Genomic DNA, 23,830 nt, shown 5'->3' on the forward strand with positions numbered 1-23,830 from the left:
ATTGAAAATGCATTCCTTATGCTATCAATCTGTTATGCTGTTCATAAAACACACAGACAAATAAAGCCTAAACCCAAACTGGAGAGAGAAAACTGAATAAAAATAAACTGGAAATATCCCCTTCAAACTTAATTCCTGTGGCTTTCATGGAGGTGTAAAGATTACCATATAATCTAGTGAATTTATGGAATAAGTTTGTTGTTGGGCAAAAGAGAAAAACCAGTGAGTACCATTTATTCATTTAGAAAATATTTATTAGATGCCTGACAGCATCAAGCAATGCACAACAAGGAGCATGGTAAAACCATGCCTGACCCTATAGTTTGGCTGATTGGAGTAGAGAGATAATTAGTGATCTTTGCAAATATCAGTGACCTTTGAAATATATGCTTCTATTAGTTATGGTAAAAGAAAAGAATTAACAAGATCTTTTTAAAAGTTTGAAGACCTTCAATTTTATCCAGGGTGATCTTAAAAATGTTTAACAACTGGCAATGCTATCAACCAATCAAAATCGGCAGAGGCTGCTCAGCCATACCAATGAATTCTGCCTGAACATTAGCCCTGGTTATATTAATTTAGGGATTCACATTCATAGTAAGTAGAATGAAAATGCAAAGATAGTCATTTTAAATATGTCCCTTTTTATTTTATCTATTTGCTTTTTTTATAAGTCTCTTTTTTAAGTTGTTGGTAACAAAGTTAGTTTAAAAACACAAATACAATATGAGAAAAACTTAGCTAGATTTTAAATTTCGGGTATGTCTCATTTTGCCATTTTTAGTGAATTTATTTTATAAAATTTTATTATTATTTTGAATAGATATTACCTTCACATGATTAAAAACATTCATATGATTAAAAATTCAAAAGACACAAAACGCTCTCCAGGTAAGAGTCTCTTCAACCCTTTAGACAGTTTTCCTGTCTGAAGGAAATCAATATTGCCCCTTTTCTTGTAAAAGTAAAAGTAAAGTGAAGTCGATCAGGCATGTCCAACTCTTTGCGACCCCACGATTGTAACCTGCCAGGCTCCTCTGTCCATGGGGTTTTCCAGGCAAGAATACTGGAATGGGTTGCCATTTCTTTCTCCAGAGGATATGTAAAGTCTTCCAGAAACATTGTGTACATGACTTTTTTTTCCCTTCTTTAGGTTAGTAAATATCTTTAGACTGGAGCTTGTAGACCAGCACAGAAAAGAAGTGGTGACTAAATCAGACAAACAACACCAGTAAGATACAGAGCTTTATGATGGATTGAATGTTTATGTCACCCCTAATTCCGAAACTGAAACCCTAACCCTGTGGTAATGACCCAGGGAGGTAGGTGGGGCCTTTGAGAGGATTAGGTCATGAGGGAGAGCATTCACATATGGGATTGCGAGCATCCATGCTCAGTCGCTCAGTTGTGTCTGACTCTTTGCCACCCCATGGATTGTAGCCCGCCAGGCTTCTCTGTTAATGGGATTTCCCAGGCAAGAATACTGGAGTGGGTTGCCACTTCCTACTCCAGGGGATCTTCCTGACCCAGAGAGCGAACCAGAGTTTCCTGATTGGCAGGCGGATTCTTTACCACTGAGCCACCAGGGAAGCCCTCATGAATGGGTTTAGTGTCCTTTATTAAAGAGACTACAGAGTGACCTTTAGCCCTTTTGTCATGTGAAGACACATGGAGAGTCTCTGAGCCAGAAAGCAGGTTCCCAGCAGACACCGAGTCTGCTAGCACCTTGATCTTGGACTTTCCAGCCTCTAGAACTATGAGAAATGAATTTTCTGCTGTTTATAAGCCCCCACCCCCACCAGTGTTCTGTTATAGCACCTGGAATGGACTAAGACATACGGGAAAATGAATCTCAGTAACTCACAAGGTAGGATATTCTGTCTACTGCTGTATTCTGGGGCAAAGATGCTCCCTTAAAAGGAAAGAAGGCTTTGACTGTATGCTTTAAAGATGGACTATTTCAAGTTCATTATATACATCTAGAGTTAAAGAAATCAAAGCATAATTTTTTAAAAGGGATCCTGATTTGTTTTTTTAAATGAAGGTACGATTCATGCACCACCCCACCCAGCATTTTCATCTATTCACAGGCTGTAAAGCCAGCACCACTGTCTAATTTCAGAATGTTTCCATTACCCCCAAAATAAAGTCCACACCCATTACAGTCAGTCACTCCCCCCCTGCTCCCTGGCCCCTAGAAACCACTCAGCTATTTTCTGTCTGTATGGATTTGTCTATTTTGAATATTTCATGTAAATGGAATCGTATGCTAGATGGCTTCGGTGTCTGGTTTCTTTCACTCAGCATACTACGTTCAAAGTTTACGTTGTAGCATATATCAGTACTTCATTCTTTTTTCTTGCCCGTGCTTTTTAAAATTTAACCATTTTTAAGTGTACAGTTCAGTGACATGATGCACACTCACACTGTTGTGCAACATCCCCACATCCGTCTGCAGAACTGTTTTTAAAACTCAAGCTGAAACTCTACCGGTTAAGTAACATCCCTATTTCTTCGTAACCTGTATTTTACTTTCTTTCTCTGTGAATTTGCCTATTCTAAGAGCTTCATAAAAGTGGAGTCAAACAATATTGGTCCTTTTGTGTCTGGTTTATTTCACGTAGCACAATATCTTCAAAGTTCATTCATGAGTAGCTTGAAACAGAACTGCCTTTCATTTTCAGGCTGAACACTGTTCCATTGTTTGGCTAGACCCCATTTTGTTTATCCATTTCTCACCAAATGGACGTTTGGGTGTTTACATTTTTGACAATTATGAATAATGCCACTGTGAACATTAGTGTACACATTTTTGTATGACCATGTTTCCAGTTCTCTTGGGTGGAAGAGACTCTCAATGAGAACTGTAGAGGAATTTGATGAGTAATACACATTAGCCAGAGAGGAATAGAGTAAGTCCCCTCATACAAACATTTGAGTTTCGAACTTTCAAAGATGCGAATGTGTGTTCGCATGTCCAATCACATTAGTTCATGCGTCTGGCGTGCACGGTCATGTGTGTCCATCCACTACAGGTGGCTGTGCTTTTGTGTACTTTACAGTACAGCAGAGCAGTTTTTTAATTTCAAGCCCAGGATGTCTGGAAGCAAGCTTACAAACAGCGGGGTGTAGCCAGTTGTGTTAGTTGGGTACCGAGGCTGACTGTGTTGGATTTACGATCAAATTGGACCTATGAATTCGCTTTTGGAACAGAACTCATTCATACAGAGCGGACTTACTGTACTTTGATCATGGACAATGGTCATTGAGACTGTGTTTCCTTTGAGGAAGTGTGAAAGTAACTTACATATGGATATATAGATTTATATACATTCCTTTGTTATGTTCTTTTTCATTATGGTTTATTCCAGGATACTAGATATAGTTCCCTGTGCTATACAGTAGGACCTTGTTGCTTAGCCATTCTAAATGTAATAGCTTGCATCTACCAACCCCAAACTCCCGGTCTGTCCTGCTCCCTCCTCTCCTCCCACTTGGCAACCACAAGTCTGATCTCTACGTCTGTGAGTCTGTTTCTGTTTTGAGGGTAGGTTCATTGGTGCCACAGTTTAGATTCCACATATAAGTGATATTCATATGGTGTTTGTCTTTCTCTTTCTGACTTAGAATCAAGTATACTTTAAATAGGTACCCATTTTCCAAGCAGAGCTCTTCTTTCTTCAAATACCTACAATTAAAAAAATAAAGATGGAATGATTTCATATTTTGTGGTTCAAAATACCCATTAAAAAGACATCATTAGGACTTCCCTGATGGTCCAGTGGTTAAATATCTGCCTGCCAATGCAGGGGACATTGGCTCAATCCTTTGTTCCAAAAGATTCCACATGCCTAGGTGCAACTGAGCACAAGTGCTACGAGAACTGAAGCCTGCATGCCCTAGAGCCCCTGCTCCCCAACAAGAGAAGCCACCATAATGAGAAGCCTGCTCACTGCAGCCAGAGTGGCCCCTGCTTGCCAAAACTAAAGAAAGCCCATACACAGCAATGAAAACCCAGCACAGTCAAAAATAAAATAAATGAATTTTTAAAAAGACATCATTAAAGGATCAATCACTAAATATTGCCAGTCTTTTCCATTTTATCAACTGAGTATAAAGAGACAGATTTTGTACCTGAAAGGGTAACTTTATTTATAACTTGGGCAAACTTTCCTTTTTCTCAGTTTCTCCATGTGAGACAATTCATCTTAGAGAATAAATAATTTTTTAAAGGCAAGAAATAAGAAAAGAATGGAACTATAAAGTGAAATCATTTTTGGAATATGAAAGGCAATGACAAAACTGACAAAGGAAAAATTGGAAAACGGACAACCTCCCTCCAAATATTTCAGCATGACTAGTATTAGAACTTGTGAAATTTATGAGTGAGTAGCTCTGTTTTTTTTATTTCATGAGTTCACATACCAGTGGGTGTACGTTACATATATGTTTGCATATGTGCACCTCTGGGCTTATAGCTCAGTGTATAGGTTTGTTGTTATATACCATTGAGGACAGAAACTATGTCTTATTCACCTTGACTTCTCCACTGCAGAGTGCTGTATGTGGCATATTACAGGTGCTCAAGCTTGCTGGAAGGAATGAATATGCTTGTGACAAATGAATATCCTTTGGATGTATCGCTACCATGTGAGTGTATTTACGTATTAGTGGAGAGGTGTTTTCCTGAGCTTCAGTCACATGTGTATCTATCTGAATGGGTGAGGAAGGGACAACTCGAGCAAGAAGGTTTGGCAGAGGAGGGCAAGCTGGAGCCAGGAAGCAAGAGACAGCAGGTAACAGGTGTGACTGTCTCTCTGGCGCCCACCCTGTGCTCTGTGGGCTTTCAAAATCGGGCTCCATGTTTTCCCTTCCTCCTGGCACTTTCTAAATTCTCTTGCACTATTCCTATTTAGAAACTAGCTCAGGGCTATTTCTTCGCTTTTGTGGAGGAGGATGAGGAGCTGGTTTCATGCTTCCAACAGATCTGTTTTCCTTTCTTTTTTTAGACTCTCAAATTCTTCTTTCAAAGGGCAGGCAAAATGGAGACTGAAATAATTGATTCAACAACAACCTCAAGGCCGAAAATGCCATCTTTGCTACTAACCAGGGAATATCATATATCACAGGTAGACACTTTTTATACTTTAGAGAAAAAGAAAAAGAATACCATTTTCTCCTCCCTCCTAATTAACTGCCCCTTGGGCTACTAGGACCCTCAAATAACAGTGACAGATGATCTCAGAATTTCTAGATAATAGAGATAGTAGAGGGGATTTCCCGGGTGGTCCAGTGGTTAAGACTCTGTGTTTCTGCTGCAGAAAGCAAAGGTTCAATCCCTGGTTGGGCAATTAAGGTCCCACAGGCCAATGAAGTGGTCAAAACAAGCAAACAAAGAAAAGGAAAATAGAAGAGAGCCTATAAAATAAAATTTTAAAACCTATAGAATTTTTCAGAAGACTGAAAAATCAGGATTCAGGGCTTTCGTGGTGGTCCAGGGGTTAAGAATCTGCCTGCCAATGCAGGGCATACAGGTTCCATTCCTGGTCGGGGAGATTCCACATGCCTCGGCGCAGCTAAGCCAGTGATCCACAACTATTGATCCTGCACGGCCTAGAGTCCACGTACTGCAGCTAGAGAGTAGCCTCCACTCGCTGCAACTAGGGAAAGCCCTCGTGCACCAATGAAGACTCAGTGCAGCCAAGAAAAAATAAAGAATAACAACAAAAAAAAGAGAAAAATCAGGATTCACACATTTCCTGAACCCTTCTCTTGTGTCTAACAAAGTCCTATCAAGCATCTAATTCCCCTCCTAAGTCTCGGGCACCAGCAATTTTCTGGCACCCACTGGTCTCACTCTTCTCAACTCCTCCTCCACTTGCAGCCCATGCTCCACCTGGCCTTTCTAGGATTCGCTATTGCCCACCAGATGATTCTGTTCATTTTCTCTTCCCAGGTAGATTACACCTACTTTCCCTTATATGATCCACAGGTTCCAGGGGAAGCTCTCAACAAAACACCTGCTGACTGAACAACAACAAGAGATTCAGATGTCATAGAATTTTAGGGCTAAAAGGAATCTTAGGATCTTTTGGTTCACTTTTTCTGTTTTAGAGAGGATAAGCAGAGGCCCAAAGGGTTACCTTTATAGATTTTAAAGAAAAATCACTGGTTCCAGACTGTATGTTCAGCTGAATAATATACTCGGTTCCTCACTAAAAAGCCATGTGGTGCAAGTGTGCTTCAGATCAGATCAGATCATTCACCCAGTTGTGTCCGACTCTTTGCGACCCCATGAATCACAGCACGCCAGGCCTCCCTGTTCATCACCAACTCCCAGAGTTCACTGAGACTCACGTCCATCAAGTCAGTGATGCCATCCAGCCATCTCATCCTCTGTCATCCCCTTCTCCTCTTGCCCCCAATTCCTCCCAGGATCAGAGTCCTTTCCAGTGAGTCAATTATTCGCATGAGGTGGCCAAAGTACTGGAGTTTCAGCTTTAGCATCATTCCCTCCAAAGAAATCCCAGGGCTGATCTCCTTCAGAATGGACTGGTTGGATCTCCTTGTAGTCCAAGGGACTCTCAAGAGCCTTCTCCAACACCACAGTTCAAAAGCATCAATTCTTCGGCGCTCAGCCTTTTTCACAGTCCAACTCTCACATCCATACATTACCACAGGAAAAACCATAGCCTTGACTAGACAAACCTTTGTTGGCAAAGTAATGTCTCTGCTTTTGAATATGCTGTCTAGGTTGGTCATAACTTTCCTTCCAAGGAGTAAGCGTCTTTTAAATTCATGGTTGCAGTCATCATCTGCAGTGATTTTGGAGCCCAGAAAAATAAAGTCTGATACTGTTTCCACTGTTTCCCCATCTATTTCCCATGAAGTGATGGGACCGGATGCCATGATCTTCATTTTCTGAATGCTGAGCTTTAAGCCAACTTTTTCACTCTCCTTTTCACTTTCATCAAGAGGCTTTTGAGTTCCTCTTCACTTTCTGCCATAAGGGTGGTGTTATCTGCATATCTGAGGTTATTGATATTTCTCCTGGCAATCTTGATTGCAGCTTGTGTTTCTTCCAGTCCAGCGTTTCTCATGATGTACTCTGCACAGAAGTTAAACAAACAGGGTGACAATATGCAGCCTTGACAAACTCCTTTTCCTATTCGGAACCAGTCTGTTGTTCCATGTCCAGTTCTAACTGTTGCTTCCTGGCCTTCATACAAATTTCTCAAGAGGCAGATCAGGTGGTCTGGTATTCCCATCTCTTGTGCTTAGTCATGTCCAAGTCTTGGAGACCCCATGGACTGTAGCCTGCCAGGCTCCTCTGTCCATGGGATTTTCCAGGCAAGAATACTGGACTGGGTTGCCATTTCCCACTCTAGGGGAATCTCCCTGACCCAGGGATCAAACCCACATCTCTTGCATGTCCTGCATTGACAGGCAGATTCTTTATCACTAACACCTAGGAAACCCTGCTAGAACCATGGTCTTTCTATTCTGACCCCCAACCTTGATCTTCCCTATTCTGACCTCAAGCCCTACATTCTCAATGAATTGCTGCCCATGATTTGACCTGACAGTGGGAAACAAAAAACAATTAGGTCCCAGGATGACAACCTCCTTTCAAAAGGAGGTTGGGAGGACCATCATGGTGTCCAATGACAACAGAAGGCATCAGAAAGAAAGGGGCACCGACTTGAAGGGGTGTGGAGAGTCAGCAAGAAGGTGGCAGGGGGACTTCCCTGGTGGTCTAGTGGCTAAGACTCCAAACTCCCTATGTAGGGGCCCGAGTTCCATCTCTGGTCAGGGAACTAGATTCCACTTGCTGCAACTAAAAAGATTCCACACGCCGCATCTAGAGATCCTGCATGCCATCATGAAGACCCAGTGCAGTCAAACAAATAAATAAAATAAATATTTAAATAAATAAATAATAAATAAAGTCAGTCATTGATAATAAAATCAAATAAAGAGGGTAGGAGATAGGGTCTTTAGAGGGCCAATGACCAAGTCTAAGCAGAGTCCAAGCAAATCCAGTTCTTCATCAAAAGGCGATTAGAGTCAGGTAGGAACTGATAGGCATGATGGGCAGAAAGAGAAACACTAGACAAACTCAGATCTGGTTCTGACTCTACCCTTGACAAGAAGTATAATTTGGAACAAATTATTTAACTGTCAGGCCCTCAGGCAGACTCAGAATCTTATAGTCTCTGGTTGGGAGCAAGTCTTCATTCCAAGGCTTTGCAATCAGATTTTTGATCTTAAAAAGCTGGAAGAGGGTTGGAAGGATAAATTGGGAGTTTGGGATTAACATATACAAACTGTTATATATAAAATAAATAACCAACAAGGACCTACTTATAGTACATACACTACTCAATATTGTGTAATCACCCATAAGGGAAAGAATCTGAAAAAGAATAGATATGTATAATTGAATCCCTTTGCTGTACACTTGAAACTAACACAACATTGTAAATCAGCCATACTTCAATTAAAATAAAAAAAAGAGCCCGGAAACAGTATCACTTCAAGTGGAAAACATTAGAGAGAATCGTCTTTCCTTGAAGAATGTTGCAGTTGGTTTACATCACAGTTTACTCACATCACAGTTTATTCAGAGCCTGCTGTTAAGTCAAAATCCCATGGTTGTTATTTTAGTCTGTTGACACTGTGGTTGCATATTTCAGCATATGACATCATTCCCATGGAGGCATCAGACATTTTGGGGCTCCCAAATTATGACCGATGGATGGTGGTTAGGTGCTTTTGCTCAGAACACCCTTTATAACTACATGTGTACTGTACTACATGTGTGAACCATATTAAAAAAAAAAAAAGAAATGTTGATCACTTTCAATTAAAACACTAGATAGAAAAAAAAAACCTACACTAGACAGCAAAGAAATACATACTTATAAAACATTCCTCCTCTCAACGTTTTCACAAGGTCTGAATTATCTTGTAATATGAGGATGCTATAATTTTGGCATCTACATTTGAATTCAATCCCTCTGCTTAAAGCCTCTTGTGAAGTTAAACTCCTATGAGGTTTATTTTAGACTGAAACAGTTTCATATTTTTCATTTCACTATAGAATAGAAAAAAGGCAAAATTAAAACAAAAACCAGGGACTTCCCTAGTGGTACAATGTTTAAGACTCCACGCGTGCAATGCAGGGTGCCTGGGTTCTATCCCTGGCCAGCAAACTAAAATCCCATATGCTGTGCAGTGTGGCCAAAACAGAAAAAGAGGACCTCAAAATTACGCTGATCACTGGCAAATGCCCTGTTGTAGAAGTGTAGAAAAGCCCTTGAAGTTATCGTATGGACACGGTCTGCCCAGCTGTAAACTTAGGTATCTATTTTTAACCCCTTTCACAGTGTCAGAATGTTAGACCTGGAAGGGGCCTTTGAGGTCATCTGATCCAAGCCACTCAATTTCCAAAGGCAGGTAGTAAAGATCAGAGGCATAAGAGACTCGCTGAAGTCAAGCAGGAGATTATTTAGTATAGCTGATCTGGAACCTGTGTTTTTTAATTCTCAGCATTACTGTTCTTTGCTCGCTTTTACTTGTATTTGTTTTTTAAATTGTTAAAAATCATTGCACTGTATACGGTAAAAAACAAAAACTCTCTCTTCCAACAGACTTCCCTCCCACTCTTCCATGTTGTCCAACTTTTTAGGGGAAACCACTATTGATAGTTGGGCTTCTCTGGTGGCTCAACCGGTAAAGAACCCACCTGCCGATGCAGGAGACATAAAGAGACGTGGGTTTAATCCCTGGGATGGGAAGATTCCCTGGAGGAGGGCATGGCGATCCACTCTAATATTCTTGCCTGGAAAATTCCACGGACAGAGGAGCCTGGAGGCCTACAGTCTGTGGAGTTGCAAAGAGTCAGACAAGACTGAGCACTTGTGCACACACTATTATCAGTTTGCTGTATACATATGCAAATTCCATGTGTGTGTCTTAAGTACTGATACATTCATTCACATACATATGGGTATATACACGGTGCAAGATTTTTTTATTTGTATTATATTTAATTTTTATTGAATTATAATTGACATACAATATAATGTTAGTTTCAGGTGTACAACATAGTGATTTGACAGTTTTTTAATTTTAATTATTTTTTTATTGAAGGATTTTGCTTGACAGAATTTTGTTGTTTTCTATCAAACTTCAACATGAATTAGCCATAGGTATGCATATATTCCCTCCCTTTTGAACCTCCCTCCCCTCTCTCTCGGAGAAGGCGATGGCACCCCACTCCAGTACTCTTGCCTGGAGAATCCCATGGACGGAGGAGCCTGGTAGGCTGGAGTCCATGGGGTCGCGAAGAGTCGAACACGACTGAGCGACTTCACTTTCACTTTTCACTTTCATGCATTGGAGAAGGAAATGGCAACCCACTCCAGTGTTCTTGCCTGGAGAATCCCAGGGATGGGGGAGCCTGTTGGGCTGCCGTCTATGGGGTCGCAGAGTCGGACACGACTGAAGTGACTTGGCAGCCCCTCTCTCTCCCCACCCCACCCCTCTAGGTTGATACAGTGCCCCTGTGTGAGTTTCCTGAGCCATGCAGCAAATTCCCATTGCCTATCTATTTTACATATGGCAGGCTAAGATTTTTGAAAATAGTTTTACTCCAAACTAGAACCTAACTAAACCAAACTAAAAATGGTGGGGGGGGGCGGGGTGGGTGATAAAATGGGAGTTCTGAACAACAAAATAAATATCATTTCTAATAGAAATTGTTATTTCTCTTATCATTGCTCATCTAGAAATAATCATGAAATTTTTAAACATTTTTATTTATTTGACTGCACTGGGTCTTAGTTGTGCCATGTGGGTTCTTTAGCTGCAGCATGCAAACTCTTGCGGCATGTGGGATCTAGTTTCCTGAACGCAGATGGAACCCAGCCCCCTGCATTGGGAGCACAGACTGAGCCACTGGGCCACCAGGGAATTCCCTAGAAATTCTCATAAAATTTGACAAAAGCTTTTCAGGCTTCCCAGGTGGAGCCAGTGTTAAAGAACTCACCTGCTGGGACTTCCCTGGTGGTCCAGGGGCTAAGACTCCATGCTCCCAATGCAGGGGGCCTGGGTTTGATTTCTGGTCAGGGAACTAGATCCCACATGCTTCAACTAAGGGTTCACATGCTTCAACAAAATTGCAACCAAATAAATTAAAAAAAGAAAACTCACTTGCTAATGCAGGTGATATAAAGGACACTGGGTTCGATCCATGGGTCATGAAGATCCCTTGGAGGAGGTCATGGCAACCTACTCCAGTATTCTTGCCTGGAGAATCCCACAGACAGAGGAGCCTGGCCAGCTATAGTCCATGGGGTCTCCAAGAGTCGGACATGACTCGGTGACTAACACACATGAAGGGGTCCTCAGTGCTATGCATGGTGGGTAGGGTGGAATTTATTCTTTGGAACAGTCTGTTATCTCTTGCTTCATAGGATTAGTTTGGCATTTTAGAAAGATCATTCTGGGACCAGAATAGAGGATGGATTAGAGACAGTGAAACCAGCTGAGGGGTTACTGCAATGTGCCAGGCAAAGGGGGGTGAGTGTGTGAACTGAGAACGTGGAGCTGGATGTGCACAAGTCAAAGGAGAAAAGGGGTCTGGATGAAGAGACCTCGGAGGAAGACTCACAGAACCTGAAAACCAGTTGGATATGGAGGTGAAGGGGAGCTGGTAGACACTCCTCCTTCTCATCTCCTAAATCTTTTTTTTTTTTAAACTTTACATAATTGTATTAGTTTTGCCAAATATCAAAATGAATCCGCCACAGGTATACATGTGTTCCCCATCCCGAACCCTCCTCCCTCCTCCCTCCCCATTCCATCCCTCTGGGTCATCCCAGTGCACCAGCCCCAAGCATCCAGCATCGTGCATCGAACCTGGGCTGGCAACTCGTTTCATACATGATATTTTACATGTTTCAATGCCATTCTCCCAAATCTTCCCACCCTCTCCCTCTCTCACAGAGTCCATAAGACTGTTCTATACATCAGTGTCTCTTTTGCTGTCTCGTACACAGGGTTATTGTTACCATCTTTCTAAATTCCATATATATGCATTAGTATACTGTATTGGTGTTTTTCTTTCTGGCTTACTTCACTCTGTATAATAGGCTCCAGTTTCATCCACCTCATTAGAACTGATTCAAATGTATTCTTTTTAATGGCTGAGTAATACTCCATTGTGTATATGTACCACAGCTTTCTTATCTAAATCTTTAAAAAATGTTTATTAATTTATTTGGCTGTGCTGGGTCTTAGTTGCAGCACACAAGGTCTTTAGTTGCAGTATGTGGGACTGAATTTCCTGGCCAGTGATAGAACCTGGGCCCCAGCCCTGGGAGCAAAGAGTCTTAGCCACTGGACCACCAGGGAAGTCCCTAAGATCTTTCTTTCTAAGCAGGAACTTTGTATCTCTTGCCACCTCTGGCAATGTAACTGGGGCGCAATTAAAGTTTTCTTTATTTTTGTTCTAAATGTATTTCAGTTTTTTTCAATTAAAATGTTTGAAGAAATCCTTCATTTTGTTTTTTTTTTTTTATCCACTATACAATCCTAAGCAATTCCTGTTGATGTTTTGATTACCAAAATTTTAATGCTTTTTTTCCCTTCAAAGTATGATTTCAACTAATACAATAGTTCTTATTACTCACCTGGTCATTCAAAAGCTGATGGTTTAGGGGTGTCCAGGTACTCATCTTTGTCTGCATTTTGGGACCATTTGTGTTTTTTGGAGGTGCAAATGCCATCATGAAATAACTGGATATTCTTCTGTAAGAAAAACTATGTCTTCAGAAGAAATGAATCATACAATCTTCAGAATACTAAAAATACTAATACCATATAATCTTTTTCAGTGCACTGGGACAGGGACTAGCGGGAGAGTGACATTTACTGGGAGTATTTTATATGTCAGGCACTTAACAGGTTTGTTCAGTTAAACCCATAACAATATGGTAAGGTGGTGGGTTTTAGCTTATTTTACAGATGAAGAAAATGAGGCTCCCTTTGCTTTGCCCAGAGTTATACAGACAGTAGGTGGTGAAACAGAGAATCAGACCCAGGTCTGTTTAACTCTGTTTGATTTTCATTGGACCAAGCGGGAAAAATCAGAATCACTCTTAGCTAAGAACATACCATATTGGTCAGAAAGAAGTATTTATAAAATCACTGTGCAATCTGATCTACTCCATTTTGTCCCTTGTGACCTCCTTCTTCCTCTGTTAACTTTCTGACATCTAGCTAACAAGGGCTCTAGCTTGCTACCATGTTTAAGAAGTAGAATAGTACAATGGACAAGGCCAAGAATTTATATATGGACAGATTTGGGTTTATTGAGAAAAATACACTGGGGAAAATATACAGTACACCCAGTACTGTATATGTCTGCCTTCATTTTTGTGGCCTCATGGCATGTGGGATCTCAGTTCTCCCACCGGAGATGAACTCACATCCCTTGTATTGGAAATGTTGAGTCTTAACCATGACTGCTGTTGTTCAGTCACTAAGTTGTGCCCAGCTCTTTGCAACTCCATGGACTGAAGTACACCAGGCTTCCCTGTCCTTCACTATCTCCAAGTTTGCTCAGACTCATGTCCATTGAGTTCGTGATGCCATCCAACCATCTCATCCTCTTTTGCCTCCCTTCTCCTCCTGCCTTCAATCTTTGCCAGCATCGGGGTCTTTTCCAAGGAGTCGGCTCTTTGCATCAGGTGGCCAAAGTTTTGGAGCTTCAGCTGCAGCATCAGTCCTCCCAATGAATATTCAGGGTTGATTTCCTTTAGGATGGACTCATTTGATCTCCTTGCTGTCCAAGGGAGTCTCAAAGGTCTTCTCCAGTACCACAATTAAAAGGCATCGATTCTTCAATGCTCAACCTTCTTTATGATCCAATTCTAACCATTGGACAGCCAAGGAAGTCCCTATGTGTGTCTTCATTGGATTAAAGCACTCTAATTTCCACGAGGGATTACTTTTCCCTCAGTGTTTAGGGTCTGCTGGGTTGGTTAATCGAGGCGGCCTCCCCTTGCCCAGTCATAAGACTAAGCTAGGCCAGGTAACTGATGCTGGCTTATCCTTGCTTTACAGCCAAGGTGATCATTCAAAGTACCATAGATGCTCTGAGTAGACTGTTAAGCTGTTCTTAGACTCTTCTTGGAGGGGCTTCCTTGGTGGTGCTAGTGGTAAAGAATCTGCCTGCCAATTCTGGAGACTGAAGAGATGCAGGTTTGATCCCTGGGCCAGGAAGATCCCCTGGAGGAGGCCATGGCAGCCCACTCCAGTATTCTTGCCTGGAGAATCCCTGGGACAGAGGACCCTGGTGGGCTATGGTCCACAGGGTCACAAAGAATCAGACACGACTGAAGCAACTTAGCGTGCATGCATGTCCTTTCTTATCCATTTTGTGAGCCACCTGATAGCCTTCAATAAATTTCACCTACATTAGCTAGAAGACCCTTCTTGTAGGGGCATCCCTGGTGGCTCAGATGGTAAGGAATCTGCCTGCAGTGCGGGAGACCTGGATTCGATCCCTGGGTTGGGAAGGGTCCTTGGAGGAGGGCATGGCAACCCACTCCAGCATTCTTGGCTGGAGAATCCCCATGGACGGAGGAGCCTGGTGGGCAACAAAGAGTTGGAAACAACTGAGCGACTAAGCACACAGCACACACACATTAGCTAGAATCTATTTCTGTTGTTTGCAACCAAAACTTTTTACATTACACAGTTTGGATCCTGGCTCTAAAACTTACTAGCTTTGAAACTTTTTGCAAGTAGTCCCTCAGTCATGTCCGACTAACTCCATGGACTGCAGCATGCCAGGCTTCCCTGTCCTTTCCCATCTCCCGGAGGTTACTCAAATTCATGTCCATTGAGTCAGTTATGCCATCCAACCATCTTGTCCTCTGGCATCCCCTTCTCCTCCTGCCTTCAATCTCTCCCAGCATCAGGGTCTTTTCTAATGCGTGGGCTCTTCGAATCAAGTGGGCAAAGAATTGGACCTTCAGCTTCAGCATCAGTCCTTCCAATGAATATTCAGAACTGATCTCCTTTAGGATTGACTTGGACAGGTACACACTGCTATACTTAAAATGGATAACCAACAGGGACCCATGATATAGCACAAGGAACTGTGCTCAATGGCAGCCTGGCTGGGGGAGAATGGATACATGTATATGTATGGGTGAGACCCTTCATTGTTCATGTGAAACTACCACAACACTGTTAATTGGTTATACTCCAACACAAAATAAAAAGTTAAAAAAAACATAAAATAGCATCACCACAGACTTTCTTAGAACTTCCTGTTATTTCCAGAGTTCTTCAAAGCCTGTCCTTGAAGGGGGCACAACAAAATATTTTAAGGTAAAAAATATTTAAAGCAGATGGATGGCATTTTCAGTATATAGCTTCAGTGTTTCTGTTTGTTTGTGCCTTCTTCCTCTCTGAAGGTATGTTTCAGATCCAAAGCAGTGGTGCTGAGCTGGAGCCTGCACAGGATTTGCCTGCGTGACCCAGGGCTCCAAAAATTATAGCAACAAATATAAGACAATTTAAAACAAAATTTATTTTTATTTATTTATCTGGCTGAGCCAGGTCTTTGTAAGGGCATGTGGGATGTAGTTCCCTGACCAGGGATAGAACCCAGGTCCCCTGGACCACCAGGGAATTCACCCAGACAATATTTTGATCCACATGCCACAACTAAGACCTGGAACAGCCAAATAAATAAAAACATTTTTTTTTAATTAACCGTTAGTTTTGGACTTACAGAGGATTCCCCCAAATGCTAGATCTGAAATTTTGTGACTCTCACTTGACATGTAATATTCCTTCTCAGGTTTAAATTAGAGCTGAAGAGAAAGCCAATAGTTTTAAAACCTCAGGGTTTTAAACCATAGATAATGTCTTCCTGCAGTTGCCTGCTGATACCACTCCACTGGAATAAGGGGAAATAAAGGAGGTTCAGATGAGCCCTCACATTCTTAGCTCCTAACAGCTAAGTTGCAAAGATGTAAGAAATGATTTCATTACAGTATTATTAATTGGCTGCTATAAAAATACACATGAGCAGGCAAATATATAAAGCATGGTCACTGAGTCTAGATCTGCTCAGTTAAAAATCACATATTTCCTTCTTTATTGCTATTTATTCATGGTTGATGTTTCTTCTATTTAAATTGATTGAAGTTGTGTGTACACAACAATTTTTATTTATCTGTTTAGGCTAAGCCACTCGGCTTGCAAAATCTTAGTCCCCAAAAAGGGATTGACCCTGGCCCTCGGCAATGAACATACAGAGTCCTAACCTCTGGACTGCCAGGGAATTCCTTAAACCAATTGTTTTCCATCTTTTATTTTATTTTTTTCAGGCCTATAAAACTCTTTGAGGATATGATGAAAACTATGAATCTTCTCCCTAGAAAAATTCATATTAACATTGCTGCTGCTGCTGCTAAGTCACTTCAGTCGTGTCCAACTCTGTGTGATCCTACAGACGGCAGCCACCAGGCTCCCCCGTCCCTGGGATTCTCCAGGCAAGAACACTGGAGTGGGTTGCCATTTCCTTCTCCAATGCATGAAAGTGAAAAGTGAAAGGGAAGTCACTCAGTCGTGTCCGACTCTTAGTGGCCCCATGGACTGAAGCCTACCAAGCTCCTCCATCCATGGGATTTTCCAGGCAAAGTACTGGAGTGAGGTGCCATTGCCTTCTCCACATATTAACATTACATTTTTCTTATACCAGGTTAAAAACTTCTGTTGTAAGCTCAGAAACTCTCTTTTCCCCGTTTGAGTAGAAAACAATCTGACTGATTTTAATCACGATTTCTGATTAAGACAAAGTAGTTTTTCCAGGTCCTCCCTAAGGTTTTGCTGTTTTTTTTTTCCTTCCTGGTTCTTCAGAGCTAGAAATCATTTGAATTAGGCTTTTTTTTTCAAATCAATTTGAATAAAGTTTGGTTTTCAGGAGATGGGCCTGGCTGAGCAAAAGAGCCCTCTTGGTAATAGTCTTCCTGAAGCAGGCAAATGGAGGTATCCTGCCCTGGTTTTTGTCATTATCCTTTTACAGTTTTTTCCTCTGTCCACTCTGGAAGATGGGCAGTGTGCATATCTGCATGTCCACACTGGTTCACAGTATAGACCACTCAGACGCTTTCATACAACATACCAAAAAATTACAAGACAAAGCAAGTTGCCTTCCCTCCTTCTACATACAAACCTGGCTGTTGTTTTTTCATGACCTCTTTCCCCCTTAATGGTTGTCCTTGCATGTTCCCCTTTAATTTTTCTTTGATAAAGGGGAAGAAAAAGGGCTTCTGGCCCTTACCCCCAGTGTGTGCTTCTAGTGTCATGCTTAAAGGCAAGGCTAGGTCCTCTGGTCAAGTTCCAGTGGTAACACACCTCCAATCCCATCTTCAAAGCCATTCTTCACACTGTCACCATTGCACAACTTCACTAAAGACTTCTTAGGTCTGTATTACAGGTATAAAGACAAGTCTTGCCTATAATGGAGATTACAGTCTACTACAAGAGGGTTTTTTTAACAAAAAAATGTATATATTTAAGGTGATGTTTTAGTATATGTACACATTGTGGGATGCTTACCACAACCAAACTATGTAACATATCCATCACCTCCCATAGTTACTGTGTGTGTGTGCATGTGTGCGTGTGTGTGCATGTGTGTGCTTCTGTGTGTGTGATTACCCTTGAGATCTACTCTTCTCGCAAATTTCAAGTATATAATATATTATTATTAACTATAGTCACCATGATCCCTGGGCAGGAAGATCCCCTGAAGAAGTAAATGGCAACCCACTCCAGTGTTCTTGCCTGGAGAATCCCATGGACAGAGGAACCTGGTGGGCTACAGTCCATGGGGTTGCAGGAGTGGGACACAACTTAGCGACTAAACTACCACCACCATCACCACATAGTCACCATGCTGTACATAAGGTCTCTAGAACTTATTCCTTTTATAACTGAAGGTTTGTACCCTTTGATCAATATCTCCACACTTCCCTCCTCCCCAACTTTGGCTAACCACTACTCTATTCAGGGAAGTATTTTTTTAAAGGTCTGTTTGTCATTTGTCAGCTCAAAAACCTTCAGAGACTCAGTAAGGGCTACAGAATCCTTAGCATGCTGATCTAGGTGCACCATGAATTTACCTTTTTGGTTCATCCTCCTTCCTCTCCCTTCATGCACTATCTGTACAGACACACTGAACTTCAGATCAGAGAATGTGGTACAAAACTGGTGCTTCTCTGCTAATGTGGTTTTCTGAATGTGCTCACCTGAATCCTAAACTCAGTAGTACACAGTAGGTGCTCAATAAAACCTTGTCTCAATCAGCGGAATGAATGAACACAATAGTGGAGGTGAGGTGGTTTAAGGATTAAAGCTAGTGGCAAAGAAGGTACAACTCAACATTAGGAACCGAACATTGGGGTTAGACTCAGGATAATCGGGTTTTTATTTGGCGTTTACAGAGCAGAACACTGTTGAGTTTCTCCACTAACACACAGCTCACCCATTGTACGCTGCAGTATCATCAGAGAAGGAAATAGAGACTGCCAGGAAATGATCAGGAAATAGGGTACGGATGTGAGAGTTGGACTGTGAAGAAGGCTGAGCACCGAAGAATGGATGCTTTTGAACTGTGGTGTTGGAGAAGACTCTTGAGAGTCCCTTGGACTGCAAGGAGATCCAACCAGTCCATTCTGAAGGAGATCAGCCCTGGGATTTCTTTGGAAGGAATGATGCTAAAGTTGAAACTCCAGTACTTTGGCCACCTCATGCGAAGAGTTGACTCATTGGAAAAGACTCGGATGCTGGGAGGGATTGGGGGCAAGAGGAGAAGGGGACGACAGAGGATGAGATGGCTGGATGGCATCACTGACTCGATGGACGTGAGTCTCAGTGAACTCCGGGAGTTGGTGATGGACAGGGAGGCCTGGCGTGCTGCGATTCATGGGGTCGCAAAGAGTCGCACACGACTGAGCGACTGATCTGATCTAATCTGATCTAGATTTAAATATGAATTCATCTTATATTCAACGAGGTGGAAACAAAGAGAAACTATAAGACAATGCAAAGACCTAGTGCTTTGATAAGCACAGAAGTAATTATTTGTTGGTTGTTAATTTCATATATACGATGCACCTGGTCATTTAACTGCTAATACACAGCAAAATGTAATTCCCGGGGTCACTGCCAAGGCTCGTGAGAAGCCCAGGAGGACCTGAGAGAAGAGCTCTCAAAAGAGTCTCCATCTTTTTCATGCACCGATCACTGCTCTCACCTCTTTAAGGCTTTCTCTTCAAGTCTTTCTCCTCAAGCCTCTAGCGCTGGTGTTGCCATAGCTCCTGTTTCTGTGACTCCGTCTAGCCCCCACCCCTTCCAGTAGGCCAATCACTACCTATAAATCTTTTCGCTGGCATCCGGGGTCTCTTAGGCAACAATGTGTGGTCTCTTGATTGGCTGGGAGATCCTGGAGGGCTGGCTCCAAATTTGGGCACGGGGACAAAATGGAAAAGTGGGAGGGCCCAGAGGGTGGGAAAGGCTGCCATCTCTCAATAGAGTGCCAGGACGAATATGCAGCCAATCCTGAAACAAACAGCATTAAATGCCCCCTTTCAAGCTGTAAGTATGTTCCAAATCAGGCCAACCTACTGAGCATGCCCAGTTATATCGTTCTGGTCACACCGGGGTTCTGAAACGTAAACTCCGTTTCTCCGGGTTTTTAGAGTGGCCAACAGGTAAAAGAAGGTTGCAGGAAAAACAATTCTGGAGAGGTTCAGTGAAAGAATAGCACCTGCACACAGGAAGTGAAAGAACGTGGGAAAATTGCCCAACACACAAACTCAGCAATGCTTCCACATGAATTGTACTTGATTGGATTAAGGAATTCAGGCCGACTAACAGATACACCAGGGAACCAGCAGATGGCATGCCTGAATAAGGATAACTCCAAATTTGGGGAATTTTTCAATCTGGTCTAATTTCATTAATGAAATTTATGAAGCATCTACCATGTAATGAGAGGCAGAGTGAGAATGCAAGAATAAAAAAAAAGAAATCTAATGAGGAGGATTTGAAAGTACAATGTAGAAATAACTACTGGTATAGAACTATAAACTAATGCTGGAGAAAAACAACATTTCAGAAGGGACATCTGGTTAGTGTAAAACAGTTCTTATGGGCAGCAGCTAACCAAATTCAAAAAAGAAGACTTTTCTCATTATCTCACGTTCTCTAAAATACATAAAAATGTACTCTCTTCCAAGGTAAATAAATGTAAACCCTATGTTTATATTGTTTCATTGTTTTGAAATAGGCAGCATTCGTATATCTCCCGTTTAAAAAGAAAATGAAAAGTAAAGCTCATAGAGGTTGCTGCTTTCTTTAGAGTTGACAAAGGATCAGTAAGTGGCCAAATTGAAACTTATGGTGTCTGAATTCCATCCCAGTGGTTTTAAGTATGGTTGTATGTTTTATGATCAGGTTGTACGTAAAATGAATAAACAAAGACTTTTGCAGGGGTGGAGGCCTGGGGGAGGTAAGTAGATGCATTACTGAATTACCATGTATTACCGGTTAACATGGATGGTTTCAAAATGGGTTCATCCAGAAAGAGACCAGTTTTAACAACTCCCTGGGAGAGTGTTGGGTCTCGGTGAAGTTCCTGAGCTACCAGGGAAGCCCTAAAGACTTTCTATTGGTGGTTATAACATTAAATGAAAGAAAGATGGGATTAAAGAGAGCCCGACACTTTATCCCTGTTAGATCTGAATATTTTTATCCCTGAAAATAAGGTCCCTTTCATTGATCCTCTCAACTAGCATCCTCTGGACCTCTCCTTGTTCAGCCCTTCATCAGTGTGACTGCTGATCCCCCAGTGAACACCACCATTCACATTGTGTTCACGGTGAGCACATGGGCTCAATGTGCTTGAAAATTTAACATTACTTTCATTTAAAATTTTTTTTAAATTCCTTTTAAAAATATTTATTTGGCTGCACTGGATCTTAGTTGCAGCACACAAGATCTTGGATCTTTAGTTGCAGTTTGTGGAATCTAGTTCCCAGTTGTTCTTCAGTCGCTAAGTCGTGTGTGACTCTGAAACCCCATCAACTGCAGCACTCCAGGCTTCCCTGTCTTTCACTAGTTCCCAGACCAGGGATTAAACCTAGGTCCTCTGCATTGGGAGGGTGGAATCTTAGTTACTGGACCACCAGGGAAGCCCCTCAACATTATTTTTAAAGGAAACATTTCAACCATAAAGAAAAGTCTACAGACTTGCCTAAGAAACACCCTTTTCTCCCTGCAGAGATTTTTAAAAATGTTAACATTTTGCTTCATGTGTGTGATTAAGAGTTGAAGCCTGTTTTACATGCTGCCCAGATCTCATTTCCCACCCTGCCTGCCTAGAGGCATCCACTGTCATAAAATTTAGTGTGCTGTCTACTTGTCCACTTTTTTTGCTTATTATATATACATGTTTGGCCTTGTAAACAGTGTGACTGTTTTAAAGAGCTATCATAATTTACATACTTTGTAGTTCGCTTCTTTCACTCAGTGGTCTATTTCTGAGATGTGATCATGTTGACACATTCAACGATAATTTCTACATCATTTCCACCTCCCACTAGGAGCCAAGATATGTTCTATGCCTGACAGTTTTCACAAGACCATGTGTAAATTGCATAAAAATGCGAGAGCAGCACATCTCTAGAGGATCTGAAGGTACAAGGGATCTAGAAGTACCCGAAGCAGGTCTATACTGCTTTTCATAAATGCTCTTAGCTGCTTCACTCACCTTCAGTAGAGGCAGTGTTGGCTCCACAAGACACAATGACTTGATAAGAATCAGCCTATGGATCAATGTTATTTTTTTTTTTAAGAAAGTATTACTGCATTAGTATTTATTAACAAAATTGAAAATGTCATTTCAGATCCCCTTTATGGTGCAATTCGCATAGCTCATCTTCTGACATTAAACGATATTTATGACTGTCTAAGCTCAGTATTTATTATCATTTAGGGAGCATCTTCAAAACAGATTGTTTCACTGGTGGCTCAAACAGTAAAGAATCTGGCTGCAATGCAGGAGACCTGGGTTCCATCCCTGGGTCGGGAAGATCCCCTGGAGAAGGGAATGGCAACCCACTTCAGTATTCTTGCCTGGAGAAGTCCATGGATAGAGGAACCTGGTGGGCTACAGTCCATTGGATCACTCACAAAGAGTCGGACACGACTGAGGGACTAACACTTCCACTTTTCTTTGTATAAAATAGTTGCCTATAATTAAAGAGGCCACAGAGATGTGTCCCAAGGGTTTGGACAAACCACAGATTATATAGCTGTTTTTGGTCAGTCTCCTAACATGGGGTGGCAAAGATTCAGACAGAAGATTATACTAAAATACACCATTTTAAGCAAGTGTACAGTTGAAGAACCTTAAGTACAGTCATACTATGCTACAAGAGCAAAGTATTTCTTTAAGTCCTGTGTGCTACCATAGAACAAAATGATGCCTGTGAAGTCTAGGTTGAAAAGGGAGGGAAAGGAAGAGAAAGGAAGGTAGGTAAAATGATAGAGGCAAAGGTAACAGCTTTGGCTTGGAATGAGTGAATCCAGACTCAGCCCTTAAAACGCTGCCTGGCTTTGGCTAAGTCTTTTTAACCTTTCTGGACCATTCTTTTCCACGTCTGAATAATGAGAGGTTAGGTTTAGATGATTTCTAAGGAATCTTTAAGTTCTGAAATAGCTTAGGTAGAAAAAAATAAAATCACTTACGAAGAAAAAGAGAGAAGAAACATTTCTCAAAGAACAGAAGATGGGGCATGTCACCAATAACCTCAAGCCCCACCTGCTCACTCAAGTGGGTGTTGGTAAAGAGGGTATCTGCTCTGCTGCTTCAGCCTGGAGCTCTGCGATATGAAAGCTGACTACCTCTATCTGCACCCAGTACCACTCTCAGCACCCACCTCTTAATCAATTCCAATGCCCGGGTTCCCAGGGGGCACACTGGTTCTCAAACAGGTTTTGGTGGTCTCTCAATAATAGCGTTCCAGGCTTGAGTGATGAGAGTCGCTGCACTGTCTCAGCAGGGAAGGGAGGGAGAGCTTTGCAAAGGGGACTCAGGGCATTTAAGAAAAGCTTCCAGAGCACGCGACGACTCGGCCGGAGCAGGACAGGGCCGGGCATCAGCCTCGGCGCAAGGTCAAGAGTAACGAAACCTGCAGACGGGTATCCAGAAGCTGGGCTCAAACTAGGAGCGCTCGGCCGAGCGTGCGCAGCGCGCCTGCGCCGTACGTGCGTGCGCATGTACCGCGGCCATCGCGAAAGCTCTAGGTCGCTCGGAGGCGCACGCTGGTGGTCCTCGCTGGCTCTGTTTACCTGAGGGACCTGCGGCTGCCCCCGGCCGGCGCCGCAGCCCCCCGGGAGCCCGGCCCCGATGTGTGAGGTGAGCCCCGGGTCGTGCAGGCCCCTTCCCGTCCTGCTCAGCGGGAAAAGGACTTGGGAGTGGGGAATGAGGAGGTGCCGCGGCGGCTGCCCGCTCCTCGGTCTAAGCCTGTGCCGAAGAGCCACGAGCAGCTGTGGCACCTCCTCCTCAAGGATCGTTATTCTCGTCTCCGACAAAACAAAAGCCTTGGGCGCTGTGCTGTGGAGGGGTGTCTCCGGGCTTTCTCGGGGTGGGTGGCGGGCCGGCGGGGGAGCCCGAGTTTGGCGCTGGGCGGACTGTGTGCACGGACTGGATTAACCCTCTCGGTCCCGAATC

At 42.5% G+C, this 23,830-nt stretch overlaps 1 long non-coding RNA gene across 1 annotated transcript; it reads right to left on the reverse strand.

Moving 5' to 3' along the window:
- Positions 1–3,385: 3,385 nt before the first annotated feature.
- LOC129627152 (uncharacterized) lies at positions 3,386–23,238 on the reverse strand. Its single transcript, XR_008702450.1, has 3 exons — positions 23,037–23,238; positions 12,699–12,816; positions 3,386–3,688 (listed from the first exon to the last, which is right to left on the reverse strand). It is a non-coding gene; the product is annotated as an uncharacterized LOC129627152 (long non-coding RNA).
- Positions 23,239–23,830: the final 592 nt, after the last annotated feature.

This window comes from Bubalus kerabau, chromosome 14 (assembly GCF_029407905.1).
Source record: "Bubalus kerabau isolate K-KA32 ecotype Philippines breed swamp buffalo chromosome 14, PCC_UOA_SB_1v2, whole genome shotgun sequence".
NCBI classification, from domain to species: Eukaryota; Metazoa; Chordata; class Mammalia; order Artiodactyla; family Bovidae; genus Bubalus; species Bubalus kerabau.